Genomic DNA, 13,144 nt, shown 5'->3' on the forward strand with positions numbered 1-13,144 from the left:
TGGTAAAATAATTTTACAGTCGATTATTTCATTCTGGTTTCAATATATATAATTCAATATATAGAATATATCACACTTATATGATATATTACTATGGTATTTTACCACCACTCAAAAAAAACTACCCATGCCAATTTTCACTCAAAACAACCACCACTGGAAAGCAGCTGCACTTTCCGTACATCTGGAAAACACAGATAAAACTTAACTAATGCTTTCTTAGTTTTGCAAAATGATCCCTCTATTTCAGGAAAAAATAATTTCCGAGCTATTGAGTAATAAGAAAGGAACAAAGGTTAGCATGAGTAGCTGAGAAAATATGCTTATTACAGCCTGTTGAACACCATCACAGAGGTGGCTATGAGAACAATGTGGAACAGTTCCCAAAGTCCAGGATCTCTGCTTACTACAGGCGGTCACACAACCTATGCACACTTTCACCTTGTCTTCTCTAAGTAAAAAGAAATAAAGTAATTGTTTCTGGTTCCTGTTCTGTTTACATGGGCAGCATTTTCAGAGAGAAGTCTCTATATTTTATAATAATAAGGAAATAGATGTTCTGAGAATTAAAGCCAGCTACATCAAGAATGGTTTGTTGTTTCATCAAGTAACTTTTATACTTTGTAAGATGTGCTTACTTCATTAAAAAAGGAGTCTACCATTTGAGTAATGGGTCAATTATTCATTCCTCAAATGTTTGCTGAGGTTCTTCTCTATGGCCCGAATGGGGATCTGTAGTTAAATAAGATATTTCTGCCTCACTGAAACACACATATGGCCGGAGACATACAAAACCATGTGCAACTGAATGCTTGATGAATAAATATCAAAAGTTGGAGGGCCCACTAAAGATGATGGGCCAGTGTGGTTCATTAAGGGCTACAGACTACAGATTCTTCAATGCTGGGTTTCTTATGAAAGTTTTTAAAGTTAATGTTTCTGACTGGTAGGTCATACCCACAACATTTGTGCAAATCCGCATATTTTATGTTCTAGTATTAGAACATTAAGCAATGAGGAGTAATGTAAGACGGCAGCTTTGAAGGACCAGGAGGTGTGATAGATTGGTGGTGAAAGGGAAAACCAAAAAGCAAAAGCAGATTTTTCCTATGGCAGATGAAGAGCCACTCTAAACTCAAGATTCAGACTCATAGCTTGGGTTTCCATTTTTAAAGGAGCTTGGAAAGGAACAGAATCGTGTATTTTCCTTAGCCTTTAACTGATATTTGATATTTTCTTCTTGTATAAATGTAGGTAGCACATTACAACATTGTTACCCATGACTTTTCTACCAATAAACACCATAGGAACTTCAAAATTATCATATAAAACCTGGAGATATCTTAAAATACTGTTTATGGTCATTAGTACATTTAAATTATGGCTTATAAAATAAATTATAGTTTTGTTATGTAATAAACTAATACAGTTTCATATACATATAAAAATGTGTCTTTATAATTGGTTTATTTTGCAATCTTGAGGACTCTGTTGTTTTGAAAAGCAATCTTCTGAGAGAGGCCCAGTTTTCCAGATTGCCAAAAGGGTTTATATTAGGAAAAAGGGATTCAAGTCCCCTGCTCTAAGCTCAAGATTACAAACTGGAGCATCTACATGGCAGGCAGGTGACATCAGGGATTAATTGGACAAAGAGATTAGTTGTTGGATGACTGAAATAACAGTGTAGAAAAGGAAAAAGTTACTGGGAGTTTTATGAAAGTCAAATAACTAACATCCCTGTTTTCCACTCAAGCCTGGGTTCAATGGAAGAAACAGAGAATACAACCAATGGAGTTCAGAATATCACCCTTTAAACTAACAAGCATGAGATAAATGAATGGGTTTACTCTCTGGTGGCTGCATTCTGGGGGCCCTGTTGGAGAGGCTGGTAGATAGTGGCAGCTCCCAAAGACCTGAAATGTGGAACCTGCTTAACAGTTGCAGGCTACAGCCTGCTTCCTTATCCACAGCCAGAGACTCCAATCTGCTGGACTTAGATCAACTCGCCCTGCAGGGATGGTTTGGACAGGCCTTCTTCAGGGAGGAGAGTTTTGCCCTGAGGCCTTGAAATGGGTCAAAACAATGCATTAATTATATGAACTCCAAGGCCAAAATTGTTCTCTCTGTTGTTTCCTTTCTCAAGTTTTGCTCTTTTATGACTGTCCAATAGAAACTCTCAGAGGATCTGCAATGAAAAAACAGAGGAGAACATCATCAATAAAGTGCCAACAATATGGAGAAGGCCTCGAATTTTAATATTATTCGTCCTCTTATAAAATCATCTCAGAAAAATGAAAACCTAAGCTCTCATCCCTTTACAAGTTTAAATGTAAAGAAGACTGATTATTAGAATGAAAGTCTGAGATCAAATTACATTGAGCTTGGGAACTGCTAGTCAACGGGACAACAACGGCTGTTGTTGAAGTGCAGGCCTGCAGACCTTCCACACCTTGCTTCTTCCAGCACTTAGAGCCAGAGCTCAGTCTTCATGGGGCCAGTGTAGTTCATGCTGAGTTTCTTATGAATGTAAATAGTTAAAAGTTTTTAAAAATTAGTATTTCCAACTTGTGGGCCACACCTACCACATTTAGAAAAGAAGCCAAACCACAACCTCTAAAGCAATTATCTGAAAAAAATTACATTCCCAGACTGTGGGGTTTAGCATGTGTCCAAGAATATGGCACAAAATGAAATGGTGTTTGAAGGAGAGACTTCAGGTGGCTGAAGGAGAGGCTGGGTATATGCTGATGTGGTAGACAGAATGTCTTCTGCCAACATATCCAGGTCCTAATCACATGTAAGGCAAAAAGGAATTTGTAGATATGATTTAAAAGTTTGAGATGGGGGCTTATTTTAAATTATCTAGTGAGCTCAATATAATCACAGGGTCCTTATGAGAGGAAGGCTAGAGGGTCAGAGGCAGAGAGAGATTTGAAGGTGTCAAGTTATTATTTGGGGATGGGCAGAAGGGACATAAGCCAAGGAACACAGGTGGCTGCTTGAAGCTGAACCAAGCAGGCAAACAGATTTTTCTCTTAGAGGCAGCTGAAGGAATGTAGCTGTGCCCTGGACCTTGATTTCAGACTAGTAAGCTACATTTTAGATTTTTGGTTTCAGAAACTGTAGGAGAATAAATTTATGCTGTTATGGGTATGTGGTAATTTGTGACAGCAGCTGTTAAAGACTAATACAGGTGGTTAAGAACTTGAATTCCAGAGCAAAACCAGCCTGCCTAGATCCCAGCTTGACTATTCACTAAATGTGTGGCCCTGAGGCCCAGTAGGATATGCCAAGGCTTCCAAGCCCCTTGCTAAGGCTATTACTTATACAGTTTGAGGTTAAGGCTTTACAATGACATCTACTGATTTTAAAGCCAAGGTTTATTCTAGGCCTCACACAGTTGGTGCCTGTGAGGTTATTATCACATGTGCCTTGACTGAGCCCAAGGTTTTCAGAGTCCCTCAGCTTACCACATTCTTGAAGCCAAATTGTTCCATGATTTTCCCGAAACTTGTATCTTTGCTATAGGCCATGAAACTGCTTTAGACTGTCGCAGTCCATAAAAAAATCAAAGAACCTCCACATATGTAAAAATAACACACTGTATAAAACAGCCATAGGGGAAGCCATAATCATCCATGAGGGTTGAAATACCAGAGAACCTAAACTTTAAGAATCTTTCCAAGTCAGAACTTTTTTAAAGTGAAAAACTGTAAAAGGCAGTGCCACAAACCAATAAAAAGCCTATACAACTCATTGAGGTCAAAACATCTGTCTCATACATGAAAATATTCAAGAGCTCCAAACACTTCAACATCTTCCAAAGTGTTTATTTTACTCCCCCTTTCCCCCAGTTTAGGTATTTGTTCTATTTCTCAATATTCCCCCCAAATGTGCCAAATGTTGGGCTGTTCTAAGGAAAAGCCCTTTTAATTTTCTCTGTTCAAGTTCAAATACAAGTAAAACATAAGACAAAAGAATGAAGCAAATGCAGACCAAAATATCTTTATTACCAGTGAGGTTGACATGAGAGACTGCAGCTTACATGTGCTGTCACAGAAGTGAATGGAGGTGTGGAGAGAGAAGTGAGTGGTAATGCCCATTCCTCCACAAGGAAAGGAATACCGGTATGGTCTGGTTTCTCCCTTTGACAAAAATAAAGACTTGGCTTGAATGGCCATGGAAAAGAAGTCTCAACTTGGGTAATAAGCTACATACACCCTTCTGGTTAATCGGTCACCGTGACTGTAATCTTTAGGTAACTTCCAGTGCATGGAGTCCCATCTCCATGAGCTCCTTGACCCACTGAATGCATTTGCTAGATCCAATTGAAATGTTCCCAGAATAGTGGAAAGAAAGTTCTAAGATACCAGCCAAGGGATGGTTATTTTAACCTATGGCATGAATAAACTATTAATGGAAGGAGCAGCAATTAAAGAATTATGTTGCTAACAAGAATAATAGGGAAATAACTCATAATTACCTGGAAGAGCCTTGGAGCTGCCACTACATTAAGTACAGCATTTGTAGAACACATGTGAACTATTAAGTTAAAATAGAGTAAAACTCACTCCTAAAACTCATTTCTAACATTTCATTTTTAAAATTTTTTACTCTAATTGTATCATACATATTCATGGAAAGATTTGAATAATGCGAAGATCTTTACCAAAATAGGAAGGTCAATTTATATAGAACTGACTCACTTGGAGTTTGGAGTGATGTGAGGAATGGACTCATCAAACCCATAGTCTGGAACTGGTTAAGATGGAGTTGCCCCATGTGCTTACAGCTGACAGGCTTTCTCTGCATCCTGTTCACTAGGAAAATTATAGCAGTTGCTTTACTGGTTGTGCATTTCAAGACTTCTGGTGGTATTTTCATTGTCAGCCATAGCTTGAAAGCGTATTCAGGATTTGCTGATTCAGCGCCATGGCCCATGTATATATTTATGCCGTTCAGATGCATCTGCACTCCTTGGTGCACGTGGGTTCTGCATGGACTGAACTCAAGAGTAACTCAAACCCCAGAGAGCTGCTTTATTGCCAACATAAATCTAGGATGTTGATGTGGAAGGATTTGGATTGCTTAAGAGAATCCTATCGCCACCACAAAAAATGCTACATAATGTGTTCAACTGATACCCCCCAGGATTTCCAGAATTCAAATGAAAAATTTATTTTATTCAAAATTTAAAATTGAAAGAGTGTGGCACAATTATTTTCAAACTAAGAATTGTGTTTTATATATGAGGATACTATATTTGGTCTCAAAAACCTTTAAAATAGCTGTAGCATTTTATCTGTGATCACTTAATTGTTTTGGCAGAAGGGCTTCTGGTGTTGCAGATTTTTGGGGAACATTGATTTCACTCTTTCAGGAAGGAATGGGTCTTGATGATGAGTTCCTATGTTTATGATACTCAGTTACTTATTTTTTGGCAACCTTCTTGAAGATTGCCCTCTGAATCTAATAGAAGTAGTGTTTTAAGCAATATTACAAGTATGTACTTACATGGGCTCTAGTCAAGGAGTTTCAGATTCCACATTCCACCACTTACAGTGTAACTATATAGCAAAGTGTCCATGATCTTGCTGTAAGATTCTATTCTTGGCCCTTGTCTGGTATAACTCCGAACTGCTTCAGACAGGCCCCCACGACTGTCACCTGCCTCCATGCGTGCCTTAGTGTGTTGAACGCTTGCAGTCATTTCTTAAATGTGTAGGTATTTGAGGACCGAATTGTATCAAGAAGCTCTTCCATCTATTACTTTGTCCATCTCATCTTCCCTTTTGTAATGAAACAAAGAGGCTTAAGTTGTCCTGGAAATTATTCTCTGGAGGAGGCAGCACAACCTTCCATCTGCGTGAGGGCGCCTCTTCTGCAAAAGTAGCTGCAGGCATATTTTCTACATGCAGGGATAAAGGATGGAGGAACATACCACACTAGGAATAATTTGTCTTTTTTTTTTTCCAGAATGGTGTCCTAGATTGACTCATCATTGTTCTAGAGCTTGGGTTAGCCTGTCTACATTGCATTTTTGCTCTCAGCACAGTACTTAGTATTGCATTATGACTTCTGTGTGGGGAAGTCATCTCAGCCTCAGGTTACCTAGAATCTATGACACAGATTTTATGGGTGAAGTGGGGGGAAATGATGTTCAGGCTGAGTGGCATGACAAGATGCGGGGGATGGTCCCTGAGAAGGCAGCCAACTATCCAGAATACAGTATCCAAAGGGACTGTAAATCAATCAGTCCAAATTCACCAGTTCTGCTGTTGCAGTGTAGTCTGCTACCTAGACACTGACAGTGGAGGTTTTCACAGCTAGAATGATCAACTGTGTGAATCCATGTGAATAGATCTCCAACTGAAGATCCAGGTCTGGCACAAACCAAGAGTAAGATCAGAGCCAAGCAGGTGGGGTTCAGAGAAAGATTTCAGACCCAGCAGCAAAGGCACACAGCCTGAAGCAGGCACAGGAGACTGCAATCAAACCAAGAAAGACAACACAGTGGGGGACTAAAGAAAACTTGACTTAATGTAATCATGGGTCTCCAAGTCTCACCCGTGGGATTAGCTCTAGAACAGGGATTCTTAACTGCAGCCTTGTTGGTACTTGGGAGTACATGGTTTTTGTGGGTGATTGCCCCAGGCTTTGCAGGGTTTTAGTTGCATCCCTCACCTCTGTTTACTAGATGATAATAATGTTCCCCCAACTATGACAACTAGAAACATTCCTAGACATTTACAAATATCCCTGATTGGAAATAATTGTCCCAATTTAAAAACAAAACAAAACAATATTTGACAGTCCAAAGGGTTAATTCCTGTCTTTACTGGATGATAGAACCATTTTCTTGATTAAGACTGATTCACAGAACAGCTATGGTCTATGCAGCAAGGTCTGATACAGTTTTCCTCAATTTAACTGTGGAATTTCATTAACTCTAAAATTGAGACTTCCTGTGGCCATTTTGTTCTCCACATGACACATTTTTCCTTTCAGAGGAGTTGAATGTCACATGGTCTAAGCAAAGAAGCCAAGTTCAGAGAACAGGGTGTGTGCTTGAGTGCTACCCAGGAAATGGTCTTGATTGGCTGTCCTTCTAAAGAGAACCTGAAGTTCCCAGTGCTCATGCAAAACTGCTCCAAAGTGTGCTAGAGGCCCTGGCAGAGACTAAACTGGAGTTCTGTATTAGGGGAGCAAAGCTGCCTCCCAAACCCCTCCCCACATCTCAGGTTGTGATGATTAGTCGGGCATTGTAATGGTGTGTGACAGAGAGAAGGAACTGAAAGTGATTTTATTTCATAAATGAAAATCAAAGTGTTTCTTATAAGACATCGAGATATTAGAAACTTTAGGGAAGCATACATGAACTGCAGGGGGTTTGGGTAGAGGGAATTTCATTCCTATTCTGAGAATCCAAAGCAGCCAAAGCTTACTTTAAAACCGAGGGACTAAGGAGGTATCAATTAACAAATAGCATGGTGGTATTTTGACCTTTATCCTGCTACGTATTCTTTTCATGGTTGTTGTTGGATTCCTGTGTTATTTGGTGCCATTTAGTTAGAAGAAAGCCTTATTTATACTTGGACATGACTTGAAAGTCTTGGGTTAGCCATTTCATCCATTAGTCCCTTTCTTCCTTCTGATTGCTACACTAACACAGATTGTAAAATTATACATGGAAGGGTGATAATCCTAAAAAGAATCTGCTTAAAATACTGTGCACTCCTTATTTTAGTGTTATCAGAGTTCTCTGCAGTTCACATATATTTTAGAATTTATTTTATACCATTAAATGCCTGTTTTTCCTTCTCCTTTTTTTATTAAATTTTTGATGCTGGCAGAGATAAGGAGAAAGAGAGAGAAAGAGAGAGAGAAAGAGAGAGGGGGAAATGCATTGCAAGGAAGTTAGCTTTCAGTGTCTTAAAAAGCTTAACTTGGTTACTCAGGAATGATCTCAATTTTGTTTTGCACATATTTTTCTCAGAATTTTATCCAACAATTTGAGGCAAGATTAACTCTTCTGTGGTTAAAACTTATTTTAATTTTAGCTATTTCAGTCTGGGTATGTTTTAAAGAGAGGTCTAATATATTCAGTACTCAGCATTTAGACTCTAATTTCCACTGCTGTACATTACACCACATTTTCAAAGGACTGGTGCTCTGCCTGGCCTTTGAAATGTGTGAGCAAGATGTGAAAGGAGGACCAATAGAAGTCTTTCCTGTTTATTGCGCTTGCCTTCCAGGGACCCGTCTTGACAGCACACTTACCAAACACTGGAACTTGCCCATAAACACGCAAAAGAACTCTCCTGATCACATAGATTTCTTTCTTCTTTTCACTTACTGCTCAGCTGTGTGGCAGAATATGCTCTCCAGAATAAAGTTCAGTAGCCTGGGTAGATTTAACCCAGTTCATGAGTAGCTCAGGGAAACTTAGAAGTGGTGAGATCTAAAATCTATCCTTTGATTCAACTGAAGTTTGAAGGCTCACAGTGGTGATGGTTGGTACAAGCTCCCATTATCACCAGCAGCTCCAAGAACTAGGTAGAACTCATGATCTTGTAAAGCCAAGAAAGAGGAAATTGCATTCAGGAGCCTCAGACAAAAGTTCAAAAGTTGAGATCACCACTCTTATCATACATGAAGCATAGAATGTAGACTCAGATAATGGAAGGGCCAGTCCCCGCCTCCTGTGGCTTTATCATTTCTTCTTCTACCTTTATCATTTCTTCTTCTACCTTTGCACTGATAGCATCTTGGGGAGCTCCAACAAATGGATCAAGCTGTCAAGCTCAGTCTCTTGAAGACCCATCATGATACCCACCCCCCGCCCCCCAAAAAGGTGCTCTTTGCTCACTTCCCTTACCCTGATCTCCATTTTCGTGTTCTCATTTCTTTGGAAGTGAAATAGACTTTCTCTTGTCCAAAGATGTAAGAAAAGTCAGTATTCTGTATTTGAGAACACAATCTTTTTTTATAAAATAATATTGATGGTCTAAAATATAGCACTCTATTTACAATATTATAAAAATAGTAATAACTTGCCATTAAAACTAAAATGCCTTAAAGGTTAAATGTTGAAGCCTAATTATGGACAATAAAAGGAGCTGATAGAGGAAACCTTTGACTTTATATTCTTATTTTAAAGATAGAAAGTCAGTTGGTCACCATCTACGACTGGGAATGAAAACAGGAGGGAATAGTAGATGTATTTGCTCAGTTACTTTTAACAATTTACCCATTTAATTCAGTGATATGAGTGAGCTAAATCCTTTGGGGGAATGCCTTGTGAGGGGATTTTGAAAATCTTGAGTTTATAGGTAGAATTTTACAAAAGTAGTCTTTGTGATTCAACTTAACTAAAATACAGAAAATGGAAAACACGTTCAGTTTTAATGAGGCTAACTACATCATTGATCTGTGCACGAGGAGATAAACTTATTAGTCAGTTCTACCACAGTGCAACATATGTGTTCTTAATGGAAACATATGTGTTTCCCTGTAGAAAATGGCATCAGGGAAATAATATTAAAAAACTGGCAATGACACATAAGAAGAAGATGGGAACCCCCATTAGGATGGTGAGACAGTTTACTTGTAGTGAATGGTTAAGAAATGCCTAAGTGCTGCAACCTAACATCACTCTGCCATGCAAAGGGTAGACGTTTGCTTGTGGAAGTATGTATCTGAAGGGTTGTATTGGATAAAATATTATGAAGTAGTATAATGAGATTGCCCTAGTTTTTTTCTTCATTGCTGTGACAAAACACTCTGACCACTACCAACTTGGGGAGGAAAGGGTTTGTTTATCTTACATCTCCCGGGTCACAGTTCATCAGGGAGCCCAAGGTAGGAACTCAGGGCAGAAACCTCGAGCAGGAGCTGGCGCACAGGCCATGGAGGAACACTGCTTGCTGGCTTGCTCCCCTGACCGCTGCTCAGCCTGCTCTCTTATGCAAGACAGGTCCACCTGCCCAGGGGTGACACCACCCACAGTGCCTGTGCCCTCCCACATCACTCAGCAATCAAGAAGGCCCCACAGACATGACCACAGGCCAGTCCAATGAAGGCAATTCCCCAATTGAAGCTTCCTCAACCCAGGTATGTCAAGTTGACACTAAAGCTATCCAGCACAGAGATGAATTGAAACTGGATCAAAGATTGTGACAACAGATGTGGATTGGTTTGTTTTCTACCCACAGTGAACTGTGAATGCTGTATGTTCCTAAATAGCTTAGTTAAGCTGGGCACATTTCCTGGATTTAAGTGGTGTTTTTTATAGAACAAATTATATATATCAAACTTGAAACCTGCATTTTATCTCAATTGTTCTTTAATATATCAGTTGCGTTGGAATAAATTCAAATTTTCAGAGCAAGTACTTACAGAACTGACCTATACAAAGTAGCTGTCCATGATCATACAAGCCCTAGTCCTTGACTGGCACCATGTCAAACATTTGAAGCAATTAATCCTATTAATTTTATGAAGTCGGTACTATTATTACTCTTACTTTGTAGATGAAGAGACTGAGTTATAGAAAAGAAATATCAGCCAAGGTTACAGAACTATGTGGGCAAGCCTCCAGCTCCTGCTCTTGGACCCTTCTGTTCTTCTTCCCTCCACTAAAAAGAAAGCACCTACCCTTCACAGAGAAGCAAAGACTGTCAGACATTCTTGGACTATCCTTTGTCACTTGACATCGATTGCAAACTGCATTAATTTGCTCAACTCACAGGGCATTGATCGCATATGGCCTGATGATTAAGGAAGTGTTTAATTGGTAAGATGAACTAATTTGTTAACTAGCCACGTGTGTCAGTTTTCGCCATGTCTTAGGCAGGATTTTCACAATGTGATAATGGAAAGTGGTGAGCAGAGGAGGAGTCCTATGATTATGTGGAGATACAGTCCTGGTCTTGTCTGGGGTGAATCTATATTTGGTAACATTATTCCCTGACATATTTTTATGCTTAATAGTTGCAGAATTGAAACTTGTACTTCAGGACAGGAATTTCCCATTTACATTCCAACATTCCTTGTCTCCTGGGCAAAACCACTGCATGGAGGTCACCTTGTCCCTGGTTTTATATTTTCTTGGGTAGCTTGATACCATCTCCTCTCTTCTGTGTTCTTCTGACAACAGTATAAAGGAAACCTTTTTTGTTTTATTTTCTCTCCTCTACTCCCTTTACTTGTTTTTACTAACGAGGAGACATGGGAGTAGGAATTGGTATGCAGAAAACAGACACAAAATTTCTTTAGGCTTTGAAATAACAGATACACTCTCATTCTACTAAAAACACATCGTGTGTCTTTCTTTACAACTGCTACAAAAGTCTCAAATTGGTTTAAAAATTAAAATTGTAAAAATTTCCTTCAATTTTATAAATTAAGATTCATTTCCTTAAAAATATACAAACATTCTCACATGCAACCAGTTTGGATAATAATTACTTAAGATGGTAGATCTTACCCCTGGCTGCATATCAAAATCAATACTTGGAGAAAGTTTTAAAATTACTTAAAAACAGTATCAACAACCCTTTTCCCTGATCCTTCTGCTCAAAATATAAGAAGCTAAAATGAATTGACCAGGGCAAAAGTTTCCGTCTCTATTCCTCGGTGAAGAAAGCACTGGATAGACAAAGTCGTTTCTTCATATTTGCTGAGGGTCAACCAAGTGCCTAGCCTGGGAGAGGAACAATGTGGTGATTAAAACAGTTTAGAGTCAGAAGGTGAAATGATGTGAAGGATGGGTATGGATGCACAGGGTGATTGGGGCAGCAGCATTTTGATGTCTAACCCTTTGGTAGGAAGGAGAAGGAGACTTCAGAGGAAGTTTTCATAAGGAAGGTGTGGGTGGGGATGAATGGGAAGGACTGTTCTCATAGGGCCTTTTTGTCTAAAGGTGGGTCTGTGCTCACTTAGCAGCTGGGTGAGGGCTGAACAAGTAGGATGCTTTACTGTCACTTCATCCCCAGTGAATCTCTGAGTACTCTGCCAGCGGCTGCTTTCTTCCCTGACCTTACCCTCACTCTCTCTCTCCTACGCTTTGTCCATTTTATGTTTCCTCTGTGGTCATCCTCTGTGGTCATCCATGGCAGCATCTTCTTCCTCAACAATTCAAGAAACTTTGGAAGGTTTGGGGAGGTCATGGAAGGCTCTGAAGACTGGAGTTCTGGTTTTGGCTCTAGTGACTTAGGTAAAGTCTTCCTTTTTCTGGGCTTCCGTTTTCTCACCTATAAGGTAAAAATTTAAATCAAGGGTCCCCACTGTCCAAGCTGAAAGATCACATACTATAGAAGCTCTTCAGGTCAAGACTTTCCACTTTGAAATATCAGACGGGTTTTTATTTAATACTTTAAAAACAGCCATTGTTAGGGAGGTGTGCCATTTGAGAAACTGGCATTTTATTCTATTATTATTTATTTATTTGCTGTTTTTCTTTTGACAAGAGTTTTACTACATAGCCCAGGCTGGTTTGACATTCATAATTCTTCTACCTCAGCCTCCCAAGAGCTGGGATTACAGGAGTGTATCATCACTGTGCTTGGAGTAAGAAATATTCTAATGAGAAATATGCATTCTAATACACATAGATTCAGCCAAATTTGGAGTTTACTATTCCTATGTAGTAATAAAAATATAGATCTATCCAAATAGCCTCAAGTTTAGTTAATTTTTGTAGATCCAGAATTTTTATATCCCACAGTTAAAGAATAAAATTTAATCAGATATCATATATTATGGAATTACAGTCCTATGTTATTATGGTGAGCAGTGAGATGAGCATGATCTGGTCTTCCAGATGTGATAATAAGGTTATACTAAGAAATATTTTATGTAACTGAAATAAAAATAAAAATAATAGTTAAATATATCAAACATTGATATCTATCAGATATTTTTGCTAGGCAAGTAAGTTGTAACCAACATTTTGGAAGAGTATTTGCATATGTCTCCTAAGGCTAAATGCACAGATGCCCTAGGAGTCAGCAATTTGATTTCCGGTATATACTCATCAGAAATGAGTAATTTTTAATAACTCAAAACTGGAAAGTACCCAAAGGCCTTTCAACAGTTGAATGATAAACAAAATACTGTCTATTCATGCAATGTAATTGATAGG

Source organism: Nannospalax galili, unplaced genomic scaffold (genome assembly GCF_000622305.1).
Source record: "Nannospalax galili isolate Female #2095 unplaced genomic scaffold, S.galili_v1.0 scaffold629, whole genome shotgun sequence".
Taxonomy (NCBI): domain Eukaryota; kingdom Metazoa; phylum Chordata; class Mammalia; order Rodentia; family Spalacidae; genus Nannospalax; species Nannospalax galili.